Source organism: Neovison vison, chromosome 5, assembly GCF_020171115.1.
Source record: "Neovison vison isolate M4711 chromosome 5, ASM_NN_V1, whole genome shotgun sequence".
Classification (NCBI taxonomy): Eukaryota; Metazoa; Chordata; class Mammalia; order Carnivora; family Mustelidae; genus Neogale; species Neogale vison.
The window spans coordinates 46,358,003-46,369,028 of NC_058095.1; positions in this window are offsets into that span (position 1 = coordinate 46,358,003).

The following is an 11,026-nucleotide window of genomic DNA, read 5'->3' on the forward strand; positions in this document are numbered from 1 at the left end:
TCATTTTTACTGTTTTCTTACAATAAAATAAGCTAGAGAAAAAACGTTATTAAGAAAATCATAAGGAAGAGAAAATACAGGGCGCCTGGGTGGCTCAGTGGGTTAAAGCCTCTGCCTTCATGATCCCAGGGTCATGATCCCAGGGTCCTGGGGTCGAGCCCCGCATCGGGCTCTCTGCTCAGCGGGGAGCCTGCTTCCTCCTCTCTCTCTGCCTCCCTACTTGTGATCTCTATCTGCCAAATAAATAAAACCTTAAAAAAAAAAAAAAGGAGAAAATACCTTTACGGTACTGGGCTGTTTCCCCCAAATCCACATTATGTGTGGACACTCACAGTTCAAATCCATGTGGGTCAAGGGTCAACTGTACTTCAACGCGATTCAAACATGAACTGCCTTTCAAGGCCTCCATTGTAAATGGAATTAATAATGACTCTGGATGGGTCTCATGCCCTAGTGTTCCCACCCCGTCTTGGTGTGTCCCCAAACTTCTCCCAGTAAGCTCCCAGTTAGTAGTGTGGCCGTTCTCCACCCTTCCGAATCTGGGCTTGTCTTGTGGTTGCTTTGACCAGTAGAATGGGAAAAATGGGGTGCCAGGCCTGGAACCTATGCTTCAAGCTGTCTTGTAGCTTCTGCCTTTATTTACCTGGAACATGTCTGCCCAGTAAGACCAGAAGCCCTGGCTAGACCACTCAATGACACCTGTGTGGAGAGAGAGGTGCCAGCGGTCCCTGGCAAAGCACCAGACATGTGGGTGAGGACATCGAAGAGCCTTCAGCTTAGCTGACCCTCCAGTCTAATGCATGCTTAGGAGCCCAGGTGAGACCAGCAGAATAACTGCCCCACCAATCCAAAGAATCACCAGCAGTAAATTATTATTGCAGTAAGCCACTAACATTTGGGGTGGTTTGTTACACGGCAGTGGATAACTTGGAATAGCCTTTGGATTTAGGTCAAGCAGTTCTTAAGAGCTTATAAGTTTGCATAGTTCTTATGCAAGAAGCTAAGCCATATCTGAATAAAGGTTATAGTTCACTTGTTTTTAGGTTCCTGCTCCCTTTGTTTCCAGTCCATACTTAGAGTAGCTGCCAACAGGAAGGGAAAGCAGGTCTCCTCACATCCACAACTGATTTTCAGAGATCCCCTCCAGCCAGGCCTCTGGCCTGCTCCTCTGTTATCCAAGTGCCCCCCTTCCAGAGATCCTTCCAGAGATGTTATTGAGGGAGACCTTGTAGTACAAGAGAACCACAGGCTTGTTCACAGACAAATCGGGACTCAATCTTTGCTCTCCCACACAATAATCTGTGCGGCTGTGAACAAGCTGTTTAACCATTCTGAGCCTGTCTCCACATCTGCTAAAAGAGGATATTAATAGCAGCTCCCTCAAGGTCATGGTGAGGACTAAATGAAGCAATGCCTCTTAGCTCAGTGTTTGGCAGGTCGTGCCTGTGACAGGCAGCTCCAAGATGGCCCCAGTGATCCCCACCTCCTGATGTCCATGCCCTTGTGTGGTCCTCTCCCCTTTGGTTGGGCTGGATTCGGTGACTCGCTTCTACAGAGTAGAATATGACCAAAGGGACAGATGTCACTTTCAAGATTAGTTACGGAAGAACTGGGTGTGGCCTCTGTCGTTCCAATCACCAGCGGCTCTGTCATGAAAACACAGGCCGCCTAAGGAGGACGTGGCTGGGAACAGAAGCTTGCTAGCAACCACGTGAGTGAACTTGGAAGTGGTCTTCTGAGGCCTGCCAACAGCCACATGAGTGAGCTTGGAAGTGGGCTCGCTAGCCACAGCAGTCTTGAGAGGTGACTGTAGCCCAAGCCAGCAGCTTGATGACCTAACGAGAGACCCAAGCCAGAGATGCTCTTCTAAGCTGAGCTCAGAGTCGTGACCCACAGAAATCATGAGATGATGAGTTGCTACTCTTCACTCCTGAGTTTGGGAGTAATTTACGAAGCAGCAGTAGACAATACGAAGTACAAATATTAGCTATTAGGAGGTACAGAAGACAATAACCATAGCAGATGCTGTGGGGCACCATCCAGATTCTCCCCCTTTCAGAAAGAGTTCAACTCTGGGTCCAACTTGACCCCGGCCCAAGCCTACTTCACAGACCACTCTCCAGGTTTTGATTCTCAGCATTCAAGTCCATTCCTAAGGAGCCTGATTAGACAGAGTTGGTGCCAGGATTGACTGGGGGAAGCAGAGCCTAAGCTGGGACTTGGGACCCTTGCTGGGGAGCCAGTGCTGAAGACCCCATCACCAGGGGTAGGTGGAACTGACACGCTTTCCCGCGCGAGTGGTGCAAGTGTTCCAACTGTCACTAGTGGCGAGCTGGGAGAAGGGGGGCACTTGGTGTGGGGAGAGGGCGATACGGCAGGTTTTCGGGAGGTTGGGGGAAGCGCTCGTTCTAAGGACAGTAGAAGCTGAAGGTTATTGGTGCGTGGGCTCACGGAGTAAGGAAACATAATGGATGGCTGAGGTATTTAATCATCAGTGAAAGGCAAACAGGAAAGTCAAGGTTGGCTTGTTTAAATCCATTGCGATATTTGTTACACAGCAGTAAAAAGCAAAACAGATGTAGGTACTTGGAAGCAGAGTGCCATGACAAAAATATCTAAAAATACGGGACTGGCCCTGGAATTGAGCTTCTAGAAAAAGCCTAGATTGCTCTGGAAAGACTCTTAGTAAAAATACGTATGTTAAAGACACTGCTGGTCAGAAGAACAGGAAGAAAAGTCCGACCCTGAGCTGCCTTAGAGAGAGAAAGGCTCAATCTCCATAAAACCTGGGCTCTTTTTTTTTTTTTAATCTTTGATAAAAGTGTGTAATAAAAAGCTTCGTGGCAGGGGTACCTGGTTGGCTCAGCGGGTTGAACCTCTGCCTTTGGCTCAGGTCATGATCTCAGGGTTCTGGGATCGAGCCCTGCATCAGGCTCTCTGCTCAGCTGGGACCCTGCTTCCCCCTCTCTCTCTGCCTGCCTCTCTGCCTACTTGTGATCTCTGTCTGTCAAATAAACAAATAAAATCTTTAAAAAAAAAAAATCTTCATGGCAAATGCGATTGCAGGATATATAATTACAAAAAATTCTTATTTTGTCCAAACAACAGCAGATCTGTTCAGCGGCTCCCCAGTCCCTGCTGTGACTTCCCGTGATGACCGTGCATGAGCTTATCTCTTCCACCCCGTGTGCTGAAGGATAACTCCACACCCAGTGTTGAGGCAGCAGCTTTTGCCACGGCTGGTGCTCTGTTGTGTTTTTAACTGAATTGTAGGTGACAAACGGTTTATGTTGGTCTCGGGTGTGCAATGCAAGTCTTCCCACTGTGCTGTGCTCACCACAAGCGTAGGTACACTGACCGCCCCCCGCAACGACGCTACTACAGTCCTGCAGACCGTGTTCCCTGGGCAGCACCCTGAAACCTGGCCGCTAGGACACTGATGGCCAGGGCTCAGGAGGAGGTGAGGAGTATATCATCGGAACTGAAGGAAGGGCAATTCTTGTCCTGTAGCAGCAGAAAGCTTAGCAGGACTGTGTCTTGCAGCTCTACAGAAAACAGAACTTACAAGCAATAAACCTGAGTGTTTTCAGTGAGATTTTCTAGACCAAGTCCTATATCTTTTTGCTTCTTGTATTAAAGTGCAAGAGGAGAGAAAGAAACTAAGGGGAAGGGGGGCCTGGGTGGCTCAGTGGGTTAAAGCCTCTGCCTTCAGCTCGGGTCATGATCCCGGGGTCCTGGGATCAAGCCCCACGTTGGGCTCTGCTCCGCGGGGAGCCTGCTTACTCCTCTCTCTCTCTGCCTACTTGAGAAGGACCCGAAGGCCAGTCACAGGAGAGCAAGGGTGGCATCAGCGTACCAGGCTGCCGTGATGAAGGACTACAAACTGGGCGGCTTAGGTAATAAGAATGCATGTCTCTGCCACAAAACCAGGATCGAAGTGTCCTTGGGCTGGTTCCTTCTGAAGCCAAGATCTGTCTTGTGCCTCTCTTCCACTTCTGGCCGGCTGCTGGCCATCTTTGGCTGTCCTTGGCTTGTAGAAGCATCACCTGTGTCTGGTCCATCTCTACGTGGAGCTCCCCTGTGTGTGTGTCCAACATTTCCACTTTTATAAGGACACCAGGCATACTGGATTAAAAGCCCACCCTATTCCAGGTTGACTTATCTTAGAGAGTCGCCTTTACCACAGCCCTATTTCCAAATAAAGTCACCTTCTCAAGGGCTAGGATTTCAACATATGAATTTCAGGGGGACACAATTCAGTCTCTATCGAGGGTATGCTTCATAGTCTCAACAAACTGGGGTCGGGGGAGCTCTAGGAAGCTTAGAGAGCGTCGCCCCTTAGCCTTCCCAGCAGAAGTCAAACAGAGGGGATCATCCCAGAAAGACTGGTGGGGAGAGCCTTTGGTCTAACAGAGCAGAGCAGATCCCTGGGCATTCCGGGCAAAGTCCACCGGTTCTTGAAAACTTTATGCCTGGAGAAACAGCATGAGGATGGACTGGAAGAGACAGAAAATGAAAGAAGCTTTTGGCTTCCCCCAATTTTACTGATGGAAAGCAGGTCGGTAAAACACGCTGTAAACACGTGCTCTCTTTCATGAGGAAAAGGAAGAGTGACTCAGAGGGCGGACCCCAGAGCCCAAAGAGCAGAGTCCTGAGCCGTGAAGAATTATTGCCAGGCCTGAACCCTAACAGAGTTGGCTTGACTCGATTCTAAAACTTCTTGGGACTGGAGACATTTCCCCCATTTGGCACTGAACGATAACTGTTGTTTGATGCCTGTCTTGCCCTGTAAGCTGGGAGCGTTGGGGGGCATGAAACTTCATTCTTCAGTTGCATGGGGCCATAGGTGGAGAGGAACTGTGCCCAGGAGCTGTTCTGAATGGGTTCTACTCAGGGAACTCCTCTGTGTCTGATGTGGACCATGCAAGTTTGGACTTTGTCGCTGATGATACTTAGATGAGGTTTTGGACTTTGAATTGATGCTGTAATAGGATGAGACCCTTGGAAACCTGGAGGAGGGGTGAACGTATTTTGTATTTGGGAGGGCTGTGACTCTGCAGGAACGTGATCAGCAGAAGTCTGCAAGTGGCCCCCCAGGATTCCACATCCTAATCCCCAAAACCTGTCATGTCACTATGATGAAATCTTACTCCTACAATCATGCTGTGTTTCGTGGCATAGCTGACCTCATGGCCTGAGCAAAACCCTGTCCGGCCCACCCAGACTCCTACAGAATTGCGTGATAATCAATGGATGGGGGTTTAAGCAGTGGTAATTTTTTAAAAAAAGATTTTATTTATTTATTTGACAGAGATCCCAAGTAGGCAGAGAGGCGGCGGGGGGGAGGGACAGGGTCCCTGCTGAGCAGAGAGCCCGATGCGGGGCTCGATCCCAGGACTCTGGGATCATGACCTGAGCTAAAGGCAGAGGCTTTAACCCATTGAGCCACCCAGGCACCTCACTAGTGGTAATTTTTTTTTTAATATTTTGTTTATTTATTTGAGAAAGAGGGAGAGCAGGGGAGGAGCAGAGGGAGATGGGGAGAGAGAGAGAGAATCTCCAGCAGACTCTGCACTGAGCACAGAGCCCCACACGGGGCTTGATCCCACCACCCTGAAATCTTGACCTGAGCCAAAACCAAGAGTCAGGCACTTAACTGACTATGCCACCCAGGCACCCCGGTTTCTGGTAATTTTTATGCAGCAATAGAAAACTAACTGCCTTGGAGTCATAAGAAGCAACTCTCGTCTCTTGTGGCCAGCAAGCAGAAAAGCTGAAGATCAGGCCCAAGACTTACTTATAAAAGCAGCAGAGGTCCAGATAACGTTGAATTCTTATCCACGGAGAACCCACTATGACAAGGTCCGGACCCTGGTTGGGAAGGGGTGGGACTCTGACGTTTGTGTTGGGGACATCTGGGTCCAGTAAGTTCCAGATTTCCTCTCACCCTCTGGGAGTGCAGAAGTGGTCCACCCCTCCTGGCAAGAGGATAACGTCCCCCTCTTGGTGAAAGCTAAAGTGGATCTCTACCCCCCTGGATCGACCCCTCCCTTCCCCTGGCCTCCAGCCCAGTAATGAGGGTCAAGTCACAACCCAGCTAGGGAAGCACTGGCCTTGCTAAAGGGAGAAAAGGCCTGGGCCAGTTGTTGATTTTTGATCCATTGCAGGAGAAAGGGGTTCTCTTCCTGGTTCTAGGGTGAATCTCTTGGCAGGCTCCCACAGTCTCTCCAGCCTCTGACTTCCATGGCCCCAGGCAGCTTCCCCAGTGTCTGGTTCTAAGACCTGGCCGTCAACACACCCAGTGGCCAGCAGCTTCCCCAGCAAACCCCTCAGACACTAGAGCATGGACTGCCTCCAGTGACTGACCTCCTTATGCCTGGGAAACCAGGCATCCCAGAGGGCAGATCTTGGTGAGTTCTGCAGGGCAAATTTCCCACAAGACCCATCTCCTCAGCACGACGACTTTCCTGCCATGACTGTGTCCTCTTGATGAGATAAAGGTCTCAGCCCTGGGGAGCGCACTTAAGGGCTCTATCTCAGCATTAGGGGAAGTAGCTGGTCCTTTTATTTGCTATTCTTAGATACTGTTGATTTCTCTTTGTATTTTTGTGTTTTTGTTTTTTTGGTTTTTTTACTTGCCGGTGCTTCATTACTCTGGTCCCTGTTAGACTCCAGTACTTACCTATGAAACGTCCCCCTTCAGATGACTGCGTGGACTGGACTCTCAGGACCCAAGCTCCGTATCGTGAAGTTGCATGACCCAGCCGCCACGTACGGATAGGAGCTGCGCCAGGCCTCTGGGTTGGGGTCAAGGGCTGCAGCGTGCTATAAGGTTGGACTAGACTCCCCAACAGCAATGGGGATGACGGGATCCTTAGGTTACAGAGGCCAGATGGCAGCAAACATCAGAAGGAGGTGAGTTCAATGATCATAATGAAGGGCTGGGTCAGATCTGGGGGTGGGGGAGGGGCAGTGATCTGCAGAGAAGGAATTAACAGAACATGTCAGGAGCGGCCGTCTCGAAGATCGCCTCATTAAATTCACCAATCTGTCCCTGCAAAAACCAGACAGAGCCGAGGGGGCTCAAATGGACCAGGTAGTAGGCCCGCTAGAAAATGAGGGTGCCAAAGAAAAAAAAGAAAATGGGGGTGCCAGATGCGGTGTCTTGGCTAAAGCTGATTGACATGGCCTTGGGCACCTGCTTTATGGCCCCTGATCTACTAAATGCTTTCTTCTCCCTCCCTGCCAAAGGGAATCAGGAAAAATTTACATTCATTTAGACGGATAAACGTGTACATTATGGTCTAATTCCCTCTCCCCCCTACCTGTGTTACCACCTCCCCTTCCCTCTGATATAATATGGTCCAAAGGGACCTACCTGACATTCTGGAGAGCATCACAGTGACCGACTTTTGGTGATATCATGTTAACCAGACCAATGGGCTAGAAGCAGCAAGTACATTGAGGCTTTGCTAAGACATGTATACTCCAGAGGGTGAGAAACAAGCCTTAAGATTTATGCACCTGCAGGACCAGTGATATGTCTAGAGACCTAGTGATCCAGGGTGTCTGAAATAAAGGGCACATTACTTCCTCCTGCACGTCTCCCCCCCAAAAAATAAGCGTAATGCCTACGAGGCCCTTCTGGATTCTGGAGGCATCTTTCCATACTTGAGTCATCCTGCTTCAGCTCGTGATACTGATGGCACAGAGTGAGGCCAACTTCGAGCGGGGTCCGGAGTAGGAAAGGGTTCTTCATCAGGTCCAGGCCATGGCACAAGCAGGCCTACCCCTTGCCGGGTGAGGGCCTTACAGCTGTGACATTAGAGGCATCTGTGAAGAAATTATGCGGAGCTTATGGCAAACCCCGTTAGGAGAATTATGTAGACACGGGCCCGTGCCATCTGTGTAAGATCATTAGAAACCTTTTGCAGAACAGCTTCTGGAAGGCTGCTGGATCCTGGTAGAAACAGAACACCTGACCATGCCCATCAATGTTCATGCAGCCAGAACCTTCCCTCATGAGCTCAGTGCTGTCAGACCCACCAATGCATAAAGTCACATGGGCCTAGCAGCACTCTAAGATGCAAAGAATATATATCCAGGAGTGCACTTGGGCAAAAACAGGGGACATGGGTAAGATGTGGGAGCAAGCTACACAGGCATGTGGCCCAGCCCTCCCGTGCAAGCCACCACTGTTGACACTGGTACCTCGCCTTCAGCTCACATGTGTGGTGGCTATTTGGGAGAGGGTGTGGGGCTGGAGGGTCCTTTATGATCATCAGAAGGTAGAGGGGGAAGCACAGAGTTTGGTTCACAGATCAGCTGGCTTGCGGGATGCAAGCTGGGAATAGACATTGCCTGCACTATGGACGGTCCTACTCTGGGCGATCCCGAAAAACAGCAGCAAGGGAAACTCCCAGTAGGCAGAGCTTTGGCAACAGACCTGGGCATTGACTCTGTGTGGAAAGAAAAATAGCCCAAGGTAAGAATATACCAGAGACATGGATAGCTGCAAATGGCTTGACTGGTTGGCCATGGGCTTGAGAGAGGAAGTTTGAAAGATCAGGGACAAAGAGGCATGGTAATGAGATGGGGGGGCAGGCCTGTGGGAAGGGGCATGAGATGTGAAGATCTTCACGTTACACATTAACGCCCATCACTGGGCTTCCTCCAGGGTTGATGCATTTACACAACTAAGTAGACCCAATACCGGGCCAGTGAACATAAACCAGACTCTGACATTGGTGAGCCCAGTCCTCACTCAACAGGTGCATGAATGGAGACCCATGGGAGTACCTAATGAAAGCTATAAGTGGGCCAGCTAGCAAGGGCTCCCACTCCCAAGATTCATCCTGCTACTACGAACAAATCTCTCAGAGACCAATGCCATGCCCCTAACATGGCATCACCATCCCTCAAAAAAATCAACCAGCCACTTGGTGACAAGTTGATTAGATTGGATGCCTTCCAATTGATGAAGCAACAATTAATCATGACTGGAATCAACACATATTCCGAAAATGGGTTTGCCCTTCCTGCCACAGGGCCCATGATGGTTAGTTCTGTGTGCCAACTTGGCTAGGCTAGAGTGCCCTTATTCAGCCAAATGCTAATCTAGGTGTTGCTGTGATGTGATTTAACATCCACAGTCAGTTAATTTTAAGTAAAGGAGATCATCCTGGCTAATGTGGTGGGCCGCATCTCATCAGTTGAAAGGCCTTAAGATCAACACCGAGGTTTCCCTGAAGAAGAAGAAATTCTGTGCTTGCTCCTGCCTTGGAGCTTCAGCCTGTGGGCCTGCCTGCTGAACTTTGGATTCATCTGGCTGGTGCCTGCAATTGTGCAAGCCGATTGTTAAGATAAATCTCCGGATAGATGATACAGATGGATATGAAGATAAAGACGCAGCTAGAGAGGGAGATACCTCCTCCTGTCTTCCTGTCTCCTTCAGTAGAGCCCTGACTAAGACAGGCCCTGTGCCAACATAACTATCTGAGGGCTTATTTTAAAAGAGAGAGAGAGAGAGAGAGAGAGAGAGGGGTGGCTGGGTGGCTCAGTCAGTTAGGCATCTGCTGTCAGCTTGGGTCAGGATCCTGGAGTCCTGGGACCAAGCCCAGCATCGAGCTCCCTGCTCCACAGGGAGTGTGCTTCTCCCTCTGCCTCTCCCCATGGCTTGTGCTCTCTCTCTCTCTCTCGTTCATTCCCTCTGTCTCTCAAATAAATAAATAAAATCTTTAAAAAAAAAAAAAAAAAGAGCAGTGGAGTGACCAGTAAGCCTCCAGCTCCCAAATCAGTGTCCAGGGAACCCAATTTAAGGCCACCGCTAACCTGTCCCAGGCTCCTGTTGTGTGGTAGGCACTAATATGGGCTTGATGGGAAATGGGAGACCAGGCAAGAGAAAACCATTCAGGATCTCAACCCCGCAGACCAGGATTCCATGACGCCCACTGGTGCTCGGGGTTAATGGAGGTAAGTCATGTTCCGTAACGTTGTACTTGGGATGGCAGGAATGGTAACCACAGAGCGTGGCCAGCCTGAGTGGGTGGGCACAGATCAAGCCAAAGAAGACTTTCACTGGGAAGTACCCCCCATACACACACACAAAGCACCTTGGGGAAATGGATAGGTGTTGATATTTGGGGCAGGGGGGCAGAGGGGCAGGGGTCCCCATAGGGTGAATGCAGAAACACAGTTCCCAGCAGCCCCTCAGGGGTGAAGTAACCGCAATCAGGGGGCCAGAAGCAGACAAATGCGAGATTCTCCTGTCAGAGGACTGAGGGACACTCCCCTGGAGTCAGGCATGTTGACCTGAAAAATGAGAACCTTGGGTATTCTGTGTGCAGAAAGGACTTTCCTTGCTTTCTGGTTGTGACTTCATGACAATTAGTTTAGGATGGCACCGAGCTGCTCTCTGACTGGGGCTGCGACTTCACAGCTGGGTTTTGCGAGGTCTCCCTCGGGGCCCACGTGACAGGACACCCATTCCTGGCGGCCATCCTGGTGGTGGATTAAAATCCAGAGAACTCATCGGGAAAATGGCAGCCCAGGGCAGCCCTGGAGCCACAGAACGTTTAAAGAACAGGAATGTAGGCTGGCTAAGGTGAATGACGGCGGCTTGGGTTAGCAAATAAGATGCCAGCCAATCTTAGACCACAAAATAATGCTCACCCTGGCAAGCTACAAAATTAGAACTTCAAACAAGAGCTGGTTACAAATTAAGACTACTTTATTTACCTTCCTCGTTGTGGGGGAGCCCCGTCTTTCTGCCCAGATCCCCACCACAAGGAGAATGAGCAGAATTATGTATTTGGGGATGATGTGACATGTTTGGGTTGGGTCTATTAGGACTCACACCCACTGTCTTGAGTGAAAGAACAGAACGCTTTTCAAGGGTTTTGGGTTTTTCCACTTCTTTAGGATCCAAGTTTTTAGATCCTGGGGACAGGTCCCAGAGAGAGCTGGGAACTTCAGCTCAGGACACCAATGATGGAGAATCTGAACCCTTCCCAGAAGTGGGGGACCC